This window comes from Callorhinus ursinus, unplaced genomic scaffold (genome assembly GCF_003265705.2).
Source record: "Callorhinus ursinus isolate GAN/ISIS: 27379988/994484 unplaced genomic scaffold, GSC_fseal_2.0 scaffold11, whole genome shotgun sequence".
NCBI classification, from domain to species: Eukaryota; Metazoa; Chordata; class Mammalia; order Carnivora; family Otariidae; genus Callorhinus; species Callorhinus ursinus.
Genome location: NW_027397073.1, coordinates 17,580,611 through 17,591,454, shown reverse-complemented (window position 1 = coordinate 17,591,454; position 10,844 = coordinate 17,580,611). Strand labels below are relative to the sequence as shown.

Sequence of the window (10,844 nt, the reverse complement as noted above, 5' to 3'; positions counted from 1 at the left end):
ATTTTTCCAAAGAGCTAACTGTCCAGGCAGTTTTAGAAAGGTGCAATCACTGGCTGCTCTTAAAATTACTGCCTTGTTCCCTCTGGTGCCATGAATCAGGCTGCCCCTTGCAACTCAAACAGGCCAAGTGCACCAGAAAGAGGGGTCCGGCCTTCGGAGGGTGCAGGGCCTGTCACAGGGGAAGCACATTCACGCAGCTTTAGGCAATTGACCCAAATACGATCCAGGTATCATGTGATGATTGGCCGGAAACCTAATCATGGCCCATTTCTGGATCTCCCCAAATAGGGGCAGCCGCTCTGATGACCGTAAGCAGGTTAGTGGGAAGCCGCAAGAGAATTCACTTCCGGGTGCCAGTCCAGACCCCGCCCTTGCTGTAGAGTAGCTTCCTGTGGGCTACGGATGCTTGACCTTCCTGAATTGCCCTGAAGTTCCTGGCTCACAGGGCCATTTCTCACCTGGGGGTTCTTGGGAACAGAGGTTACTTTGTCTTGCCACTGCCTTTTCTGGATGAATCTTCTGCCTACAGCCAGTTCTTGCTCCCTAGAAGGGCCTCTAGGTGGTAGAGGAAGAAGAGGGCCCTGGCTTCCTGAATGGAAGTCTTACCTACCAGGTGGGTGGTTAGTGGCTTCATGGCTCCAGGTGGGGTGGCTATGCCTATCGGGCAGATGCAGGTCCTACCTGGCAGGTGCCCAGTAAGCGGTGGTTGCTCTTCCATTATTATTTGTCTATCTGGCCCGAGTGGAAGGGCCCCCAGTTCCTGCTCTTCCCCAGCATTGCTTCATCTCCAATATCTGCAGTTCAACCATCATTTCATTTCTTTACATCTAATTTCATTCCAGAAGGGTCTATGTGCTCTTCTCCCTGACGAGCTCTTAAAAGGCGAGAGTATTCCTGGCAAGGTAACACATCAGACCTGCCACTCGCAGGTTGTCCAGCGAAGCACGCTCATGGCAGTAGGGAGTGAGCAGGTATATGCTGGGGGGCGGTGGGGGGGTTGATAGCACAGCAAGTTTGAAGTTTCTTTGAGTGTTCTCCTTAAAAGTTGATGCAAGCTTTGATGTCTACTCTGCAACATAAGCATCCTCCAATTGATTTGATCAGAAAAAAGAAAACTTAGGTGCCGCAGGGAGGGTTGCTCCCCAGACTGAGGGACCTTATATACAGCTGCCCGGACTGGGGCTGGACCGTGACTGTGAGACCCGGCCCTGCCCACCTGAGATTAGACCCAGCGTTGGGGAGGTGGGGGAATCCCAAAAGCTGCCAAACTTTCTCCTACTGCTGGGGAAGGGGAGGGGGCACTGATGCCATTGTCTCTCAGAAGACAGGGCTCTGGAAGGTTCTCTAGCCTCTGAGTCCAGGATATAGAACTTCCCAATAACCTTAGCCGGGGCCTGGGCTGGCTCTTGCGGGCATGCTCCCTCACAGCCCCAGAGGCTCTCGCCAGGCAGCCCCTCCGTGCATTTGTCTCCTTCTCCCACGGTCGGACGAATGGGAGGTGGTGGGTTGCCTGCAGGCTGGCCAGGAGCTTCCCACTTCAGGTTTTCCAGTTTGCCCGATGAGGCAGGCCCCAGGCCTGGATTTCTGCTGAGGCAGGTGGACCCCTGGGACTTGACCTCTGCCCCCTGTCCCTCGGCAGGGCCAGTTGTCAAGGAGATGACAGGATTGAATTCTGAGTGGAGGGAACCAATCTTGTCTGCCTATTTTTATCTTCACACTCTTCCTCTGCCTTCCCTTCCTCCCTCTCCTCCTCCTTTTTAATCTCCTGTGCCATTAAAAGAATGGTAATCATTTCCTAAACAGTGACTAAATCATTATTTTACATTTTTCTAGCTTTTAGGAAATCTCCACTGTGGGCTTTATTCTGCATGCAGTGCACACAATGCAGCCTTCCATTTTTGAAGCTTCCCAGCACTTTGACAAACTCACCTGTAATCATCCCCACATCCTAGGAAGACTAGTACCTACAATGGTCTGACTCAAAAAAGAAAAAACAAAAAAACCCAGACATGGAAGGCAAGACCCACAGCTAACCAGTGACTGGCCGGGTCTGGATCCCTGGTCTCCTGAGCAGGATTGTCTAACCCTCCCGAGGCAACACCCCCCCACTGACCCCTACCCCAAGGCATTGCACCTCTGGGCACAGAGTAAATGCAGTCGGTCAGCTGCAAACAGCTGGCTTTGAGCTCATTTCCACGCCTGGTTCGGATGATGCTGAGGCATAGGATACTCGACCTATGCGATGTAGTGTCGTCTGGATACTTCGTCAAAAGCTGTCAGCTCCCTAGGACAAATCTGGAAACGGTGCTTCTCATTTCTCCTTTTGACAACCACTTCACTCTTGCTCCCTGCAAGACAGTGAAAATATGTGACATTTCTAGAACTCAATCTTTGAAGCTAACTTAGAAAATTGCAAAGAAATGAAATAAAATGACAGAGCAACTCAGTGGGGTAGACTTACCCTCTTCCTCTTCGAGGGTGATGAGGCGGTTGAGTCCACAGGAACGGGGTCCTTTTCTCTTCACCTGGTACCTGCAAAAAGTTAAAATTAGTCCCCTTTATCCATTATGCTTTACTGTGTAGCCCACAGGCATTTTTTGTTTGTTCTTTTTTCAATTTTTAGTAAAGGACCATTAGCTGGAAAGAGCATGGTTATGCCAGGACTTAGGGGAGCCCGCGCCCAAGGATGCCAGGCCCAACTAAGGGGATGTCCTGCTTCTTTCTCGCCTTCACTCAAGCTTCACTCTCCTCTCAGCAGGTCCTCCCAGCTGTCCCTCCCCTAGGTCCTCGGGATCCTCCCCCACAAGTGTCTTCCTTCCACCTGCGAAGATGTTCTCAACCTTTATCCCCAGTTATTTTCACGAGCACAACTGAACTTTCCTGTTCATTTGTATGAACATCACGGTATGACTATGAAAGCATAATCATGAATTGCATGTTCCTTCTGACTCCAGTCAAATATCCCGGTTTAGACAATAAATTACCTGGTGTCCCAGTCAACAGGCTCTTGAGACAGGACCCTCTCATTCATGTTACCTGTATGTGAATGGCCCCCATATGACGTCATAGCATGCCACGCAAAGAGAGAAAGAGCCTCGTGAGACAAGCCTCTTGAATGGTTTGCCTCATCCAGTGACAAGTTCATTTATCTTGGCTTCCTCAAGCTTAGCACACACTAGAACAGTGCTTCTCAAACTTGTTTGTCTCAGAAAACTTTTACAGTCTTAAAAATTATAGGAGACTCCAAAGAGCTTTTTTTTAGATTGATTTTGTGTTACATATTGAATACATTAGAAACTAAAACTAAGAAAAATTTAAACTATGTATTAATTTATTTAGAACAATAATACACATATTAAATGTTAACATAAATTCTATTTTTTATGAAAATAGCTATAAATAGAAGTGTGGCAAGAGGAGTGATTTGGTTTAAATTTAGTGAGAAGACTGGCACTGATTTACACTTTTGCAAATCTCCTTAGTATGTCGTATAACAGCGAAGAGCCAGATTGCTGTATCCGCTTTGATCGTGCATCAACCCCCAACATGGAGTCTCTGAAAAACTCTACTGTGCACTCAAGGGAGAAAGAGAATGGGAAAGGCAGATAAGGTCTAGTAATATTTTACAAATAGTTTTGCCCCTGTGGGCACACAGGGACATACTTTGAAAACTGCTGCCCTGGATATTCAGTTAGTACCTGTTGAATAAAACAAATTTCAATGTGGAAAATCTGTAAGAGGAATGTGGAAACTTCTAGCGGGTTGGGGGGAGATACGACTTGCACTTGCTTGGTTGTTCCTATGTCACTTAAGCAGCTGCCTAAGATGTCATATTATGATTCAAATTTAGGGGGATGGAGTGGGTCTATCATAAAAAAACTATCATGATGTCAGCCACATAAGCAATTTTATGGAAAATTGTTTTTCCATGGAAAAAAGTCAAAGTCCAAGCAATAAATTGGCAAAATTTTGAACATATTTGTGTCTGTGTGAAAGGGACGCATGCAATTCTCAAGTCATTGGGGGGTGAGAAGAAAGGATATTCTGTCTCTTTTGATGAAATTATAAACATCCCAGGGTTGGGGCTATATTTTTCTCTCTTTAGATCTGTGTTGTCTGTTACAGTAGTCGCTAGCCACCCATTAACCAGATTGAGATGCACAGTAAATTTAAAATACACACCGGATTTTGAAGACTTGGTATGAAAACACATGTAAAATACCCACTACTCACCTAAAAATATTGATTACTTGTTGAAATGGTAGGTTAGATATATTTAGTTAAGTAAAATATATTATCAAAATTAATTTCACAGCCAAGATGTCCTTCAGCAGGTGAGTGGATAGAAACAGCTATGGTACATCCAGACAATGAAGTATTATTCAATGCTGAAAAGAAATGAGCTATCAAGCCATGAAAAGACATGGAGGAAACTTACATGCATATACTAAATGAAACAAGCCAGTCTGAAAGCTACATACTGTAGGATATCAATTATATAATATTCTGGCAAAGGCCAATCTATGGGAACATTGAAAAGAGGAGTGGGGTAGAGGGAGGAAGGGATGAATGGGTGGAACACAGGAGATTTTTAGGGCAGTGATATCTGCCCTAAATATCTGTATGATATTATACAGGTGATACAATCATCTATACATTTGTCAAAACCTATGTGCTCTGTTTTCTGTACAATACAAAGAGTGAGCCCTAATGTAAACTTTGGGCTTCAGTTAATAATAATACATCAACATTGGCTCATCTAGTGTAACAAATGTCCCACACTATTGCAGAATGTAGGGGAAAGTGTGTTTGTGTGGGGAGGCTGGTGGTGGTGGTGAATATGTATGAGAGCCCTATATTACCGCTTAATTTTCCTGTAAATCTAAAATTGCTCCAGAAAATAAAGTCTACCAGTTAAAACATTCACTTGCTTTTTTTTTTGTACTTTTATTAATGTGGTCACTAGAAAAATTAAAATTGCTTATGTGGCTGACATCTGTGGCTTGGTTGTATATTTCTATGGGCACCTCGGACTCTGTGCCATCTTGCCAGGTGCTTGAGGAACATAAACACTTAGCAAGGGTTTACTTGGCTTGCTCAACCAGCAGGCACGTGATCATCTGCAAAACAACTAAAGAATTAATGAAGGCCCAGGAAGATCACCAGAGCGGATGGGCTCCATTTTTCTTGTGTCTTGGTTTGGGGAGGGGAGCACACCCATACCCCACAGGGTGTTGGCTTCTAGCTGCTTCTGGAAGAGCATGTGGGCTGGTGTGTGGGGGCTGATCCCCGGACTGATGGACAGGTGGCAGGCCAGTCGCAGCCTCTCACCTCAGGGGTGGCCAGGCAGAAAAAGCGCCCAGTAGGGGGTGTACTTCCCCAGGCTTGCAAGGGGCCAGCCTCTGTAGGGATGAGGGATCCAGGGCCTGGGCTTCTCTGGGTGGAGCAGATCCTGGGGCCAGCTCCGTCTCAGATCCAGACAGAAATCCCTAACCTTGCAAGATGCTTTGGTAGCTGGTGTCTTTAATCAAATAACTGCATTTTTGCAGAGATACCTGTGAGTGGTCTTTTTTTTTTTAAATAAATGCAGATATAGGAGCAGAAACCACTTCCTTCTTAGTCCCACTTCATGCTTAGCCAGTCTTCATCTGGGGGTGGGGGTTCTTCCTGGGGAAGCTGCTTCTCTGAGGCTGGGCTCCCCTCTACTGCTCACCTCTGCAACCAAAAGGTGTGAATGCAGACCAGGCAACTTGTCTGGGGCTCTTGGACTTAATCAGGGCTGTGATCTGAATTCAGACGTGCATCGGGGCAGCCTGTAGGCCCCATGGGGTGCTTGGAGGCCCCCAAAGCATCCATCATTCCCTAACTGCCTTCCTTCACCTATTTTTATTTTAAGTTAGGAAATACTCTGAACACACAGAAAAGCACAGAGAATACTGTAAGACCCCCTGCGTGCCCACCACCCAGATTTGTAACAAATGTTAGTATTTTGCCATAAGGCTACAGATCTTTTTTTTTTTTTTTTAAAGAAATAAACTGCTTTAGGTAGAGTTGGACAAAACATCACCGACTATTCCCACCCTTTGCCTTCTGTCTTCCCAGAGGGTCCCTCTCTCCTGACACTGCTGAATTCTGGGCTACTCAGGTTTCTTATTCTCTCCATGCACACAGCCATACTCAATATGCATTCCTGTTTTGTCCAATAGATACTTACTCAATGCCTAGGAGGCAGTAGCCACTATTGCAGGCATGGAGGATAGAGCAATGAAAAAACAATATCTCAACCCTGAAGCTTAAATTCCAGTGTTGGGGGTGGGGGTTGCAAATTAAAACCCAGCATGCGAGTGTGCTGAAGAAAGATAAAGCAGGGAAGGAGCGCTTTGGGGAGCTGCGGCCTCACCCCTGTCCGCATATGGCTTTATGCTTTGACTTCTCTTCCGTGGTGGTCTGTTTTCTCTGTAGGAGTCCCGTTGCCCTCAATCATGGAAGTGTGGTGGGGTGGGGGGTTGGGTCTGCATTTGCTTCTGCTGGGAGCATGAGGCGCTCCCTGATTTGTGAATGGTCTCATAAGAATTCCTCAGCTTGGAGCTCTGGCATTCCATGGGTAGCTCACATTCAGACCTGACCTCGGCGGGAGGCTCAGCCTTGGGATTTCAACTTCACACAGAGACATTGTTCCTCTGGTGCCGGGCAGATGACACATCTCTGGGCCATTTCTCTGAAGCATCGGGAGAGACTTTCCAGTCTTTTCCTTGTGGAGGGGGCAGCTCTTCCAAGGGCCTGTTAGAGGCAGGGTCTCCCGTCTGCAAACCCGGGCCCCATGCTGTGTGTGCCAGTCACGGGCACCCGTGTCCAGGACCTGCATCCCCCTGGCTCTCCAGTGCTTGTGGGCTCCATTTTATAGTCCACGCCTCCAGCTCCTGGGAAATCTACTTTCTTTCTTCAATTTGGCTCAAAATTTACAACAATTTTGGTTATGTTTTGTCCAGGACTTCTGTGTTCGGAGCAGGAGGGGGTCCACATCAGCTCTGATGGCGGTGCTGCCCGGCATTTAGACCATCTCCTTGTTGGCTTGTCTCAGCGCCTTACCTCCCTCTGGTCTCCATCGTGCGAGTGGGAGCATGATTCTAGAGCCACATGCTCCAGGCTGAAATTGTGGCGCCATCGCTCATTAAATGTGGGCCCGGGGAAAGTTAACTAGCCTCAGCATGCAGGGAATAAGATCTTAATCCTGACCTCCTTGGGTTGTTTAGGAAGATGACATGTCTTGGTAAAGTGCTTCCAGTGGCATCTGGAACCTGGTAGCTGCCATAGAGGTACTAGTTATTACGATTTTTGGTTTAAAGTCTTCCTTGTTAGTTTGCTTCTGATAAGAGATTCAATTCTTGGAAAAAGTATCTCTTTGGGTTATTACCATGTGTCCACTACTAGTATATTTAGTTTGTTCAGTTCTTACCTAGTTGTCATTTTGGAAAACAGACACCAGAGTTGGAGTCCAAGTGGGTCTGCTTTAGTGGGAACGCAGGATGTGGGCAGGTTGGTCTGCCCAGGTGCAGCCCTGGAAGGGAGTGATCTTGCCTGCATGAGGAAAAAATAAATAAAAATTAACAAAGAAAAAAAGGCATTTTATATTTTGGCTCTCTTCTGTGATTTTGAGGAAGGAATCTGTATTTTTAATGGGGTTTTTGTCTGGACCACTTTTGCATTTATTTTTTCCTGAGGAGAATATCACTTCCCGGGAGATGGTGTCTAGGAAACATTTTAAAGCATTCCTGTGGGACGCTAAGTGGCTGGTGAGTTTCTCCTCCTGACATTTTGAAGTAAGTGCTCAGCGCCCAGGCTGGACTTCCTGTGTCTTGCTGGAACCCGGAGAGCTGCATCAGGCCGCAGAGATGTTTGCCACAGATGGACATTCACTCCGTAAAGCCAGGGAATTTTGACGTGGGTCCTGGTGTCAACTTTGGGGAATAAGAATACTCGGATACATAAACTTTTATTTCAGGCTTGGTAGGAAGCGACTTAGCCCCAAGCCAGAGTGGAGCCTTCGATGACAGGTATTCATTGAGCATCTACTGTGTGTCAGACATCAGCACCCAGAAGGCAACCACTGTTTCCAAGTTCCTAAACATTCTTCTAGAATTATTCTGTATAGGCAAACACACCCACACCCACACATACATTTTACAAAAAGACCACATGCCATACACATTGTTGTGTATCTTACTTCTTAACATTGTATCTCATAGGTCATTAGGTAAGAGTACATAAGTACATAAGCTTCCTTTTTAATAACTTCTTTCCATAGCTTTTTAATAACTATATAGTATTCCACTGGATAATTTATATGAATGATTCCCTATCGATGGAGAGTTAGGTGGTTTCCAATCATTAAAAAAGGCTGCCGTGTAGGGGCACCTGGCGGGCTCAGGCAGAAAAATATATGACTCTTGGTCTCAGGGTTGTGAGTTTGAACCCAACGTTGGGTGTAGAGATCACTAAAAAATAAACTTAAAAAAATGCCACAGGGTACAGTCTTGTACATACATCATTTCACAGATGTGAGAATATATTGGCAGGAGAATTTAGAAGTGTAATTACTGGGGACTGTTGTAAAAAAACAAAAACAAAGCAAAACCAACATCATACATAAGTCTCTTCCAAAGGTGGCAAGAAGTAGAAGTTCATGCTATTAAATGAATTAATGAGATGTGGGAAAACAACATAGCAGAGAACAGTGGGCTGTAGCTACTTAATGTCAGTCAGATAATTAGCCTGGTGACCTTGGGCAAGTCTTTTACCTTCTCTGAACCTTAGGTTGTTTATAAAATGATCACTGGGTCATTCAAAGCTGAGGGAAAAACCCACAAACCTGTGTACTTTAAAAAAATTTTAAGATTTTATTTATTTGAGAGAGAGAAAGAGAGCATGAGTGGGAGGGGGGAGCAGAGGGAGAGGGAGAAGCAGGCTCCCTGCTGAGCAGGGACTCGATCCCAGGACCCTGGGATTATGACCTGAGCCGAAGGCAGACGCTTAACCTGAGCCACCCAGGCACCCCTTTGAAAGCATTTACTACCCCGAGATACAACCTAACGTTTGCCTCGACTCCTCCTCGATTCCTCGATTCCTCGGCTTTTCCTTGCTGAGCTATGTGAGCTACTGGTTTCAGGTTCTGTTCCTGTCAAAGGGGTTGGCGCACTCTGTTGCCAGCTTCCATGTTGCAGGAACGTGTGGTGCCGTGAAAATAGCCCCGGAGAGCCGACTGAGGAGTCCAACCTGGACTCTTGTCCCAGCTGCGTGACATTGGGACGTCCTCTTCTCTTGTAGGGCCTCACTCCATTGTTGAGTGGATGAACCCATTGTGAGGTTTTGGATTTCAAAGAAGGGTAAAGCCCCATTTCCCATTTTTCCCACTTTTTTTTTTTTTAACAAAGAATGGGATAAATATGTCTTTGCAGGATAAACATGTCTTTGCCATGTTCAATTTCCAAATGTCACTGAGTCCTTATACGCTTCCTTCCTTCCTTCCTGTGGATAATATTTGCCCAGGAACATGGGCTGCCTGAGGAGCCCCAGACAGAGGAGACAGAATTGCTGGTGGGAAAGATTAGACTAATCCCCATCAGCCAGCAGGGCCATTGGTGAAATGTTTTCTTAGGATTCTGTCTATGGTGTCGTTGTGACAGGTAATCATTTACTACCTGAAGTAAGCACTGAGCTGTCCTGAGATAGGGTTGTTCAGAAAACACTGACCTGACTGTGGGCACCACAGCAAGATCTGAGTAACCTGGAGCAACTCCATGGACCAGAGGCCTTCCGTCTTCCAGGGAATGCTGGCCATCCATGACTGGTGGCCAAACAAGAACTTGATCAATGAAAGACTGTTGTTGGTTGGTAATGGAAGTGTAAATGTAACCTTAAGTATTGAACTTTGCTTGTAGTTTCTTTATAAATATTTTAGCTCAAGTTTAGGCTTGGGCCTTCAGGGATTATTAGGGGAGGAGTGGGGGGCGATGTACACAGAGAAAGAGACAGGGTCTTAGCAAGGAGATCTGACTGACTGAGATCGTACAACATTGAGAAACGTGAGTGAATTGAACTTGCTGTTTTATAGAAGCTTCTTTCCTCAGTCAAGAAAAATCCCACCTTCCACCTGAATCTTACCCATCCGTGAACCAATCTGTCATCATGGATGTTCCCCAGTGCTCCTTGATGTTCAGACTGAGGTGAATCTCTACACTCACAAAATTCGACAATGGGAATGGAGGTCCGCTGGCTCCTTAATTTGAGGTCTTGCCTGCCTCCAGGCCACCTGAGGCAGAGCACTCTCCTGGCACTCAGCACTTGTGACTACGCGGAGAATGGCTGCCATCTTGGTCGGATCTTGTCTACTTCAGGTCCCGAAGACCGTATCCAGATGTCTAGTCTATTTCTTAGCTGGACATTCTTGGAAGCCCAGTGTGTGGGAAGTTGGTATTCCAGTCAGAATCTTTCCCCTATTGTCACCACATGGAGCTCACTATTCTCACTTCTAGAGCTTCCTCACCTGGCCCCACCCCGTTCTTCCCACAGTCTGTGATCCCAATGCATCTTCCCTCCTCCTTCCTTGTTGCTTATGTCTTCTATGCTTACAGCCTCCTTGGCCATTGGCCACCTCAGGCTGGCCTCCCTCTTCTGGGATCCCTCATATCTGCCCCCCGGCCATGTCCAGATACCCAACCTGGAGACTGGGTCTTTGGAAAAAGAACCACAAAGACACTCCTATGGGGTCAAGCTGTGGGCTTTCAAAAAAAGCCCCTGCCGGTGCTGAAGATTCTTCGTGCCACCACAGCCATCCCTTCTGCTTG

General features: G+C 46.4%; 1 long non-coding RNA gene across 1 annotated transcript; it reads right to left on the bottom strand.

The window, feature by feature from the left end:
* Window positions 1-2,194: 2,194 nt before the first annotated feature.
* Window positions 2,195-10,399, bottom strand: LOC141373723 (uncharacterized). Its single transcript, XR_012380006.1, has 4 exons — window positions 10,162-10,399; window positions 7,457-7,578; window positions 2,462-2,532; window positions 2,195-2,348 (listed from the first exon to the last, which is right to left on the bottom strand). It is a non-coding gene; the product is annotated as an uncharacterized lncRNA (long non-coding RNA).
* Between the last annotated feature and the right edge of the window lie 445 nt (window positions 10,400-10,844).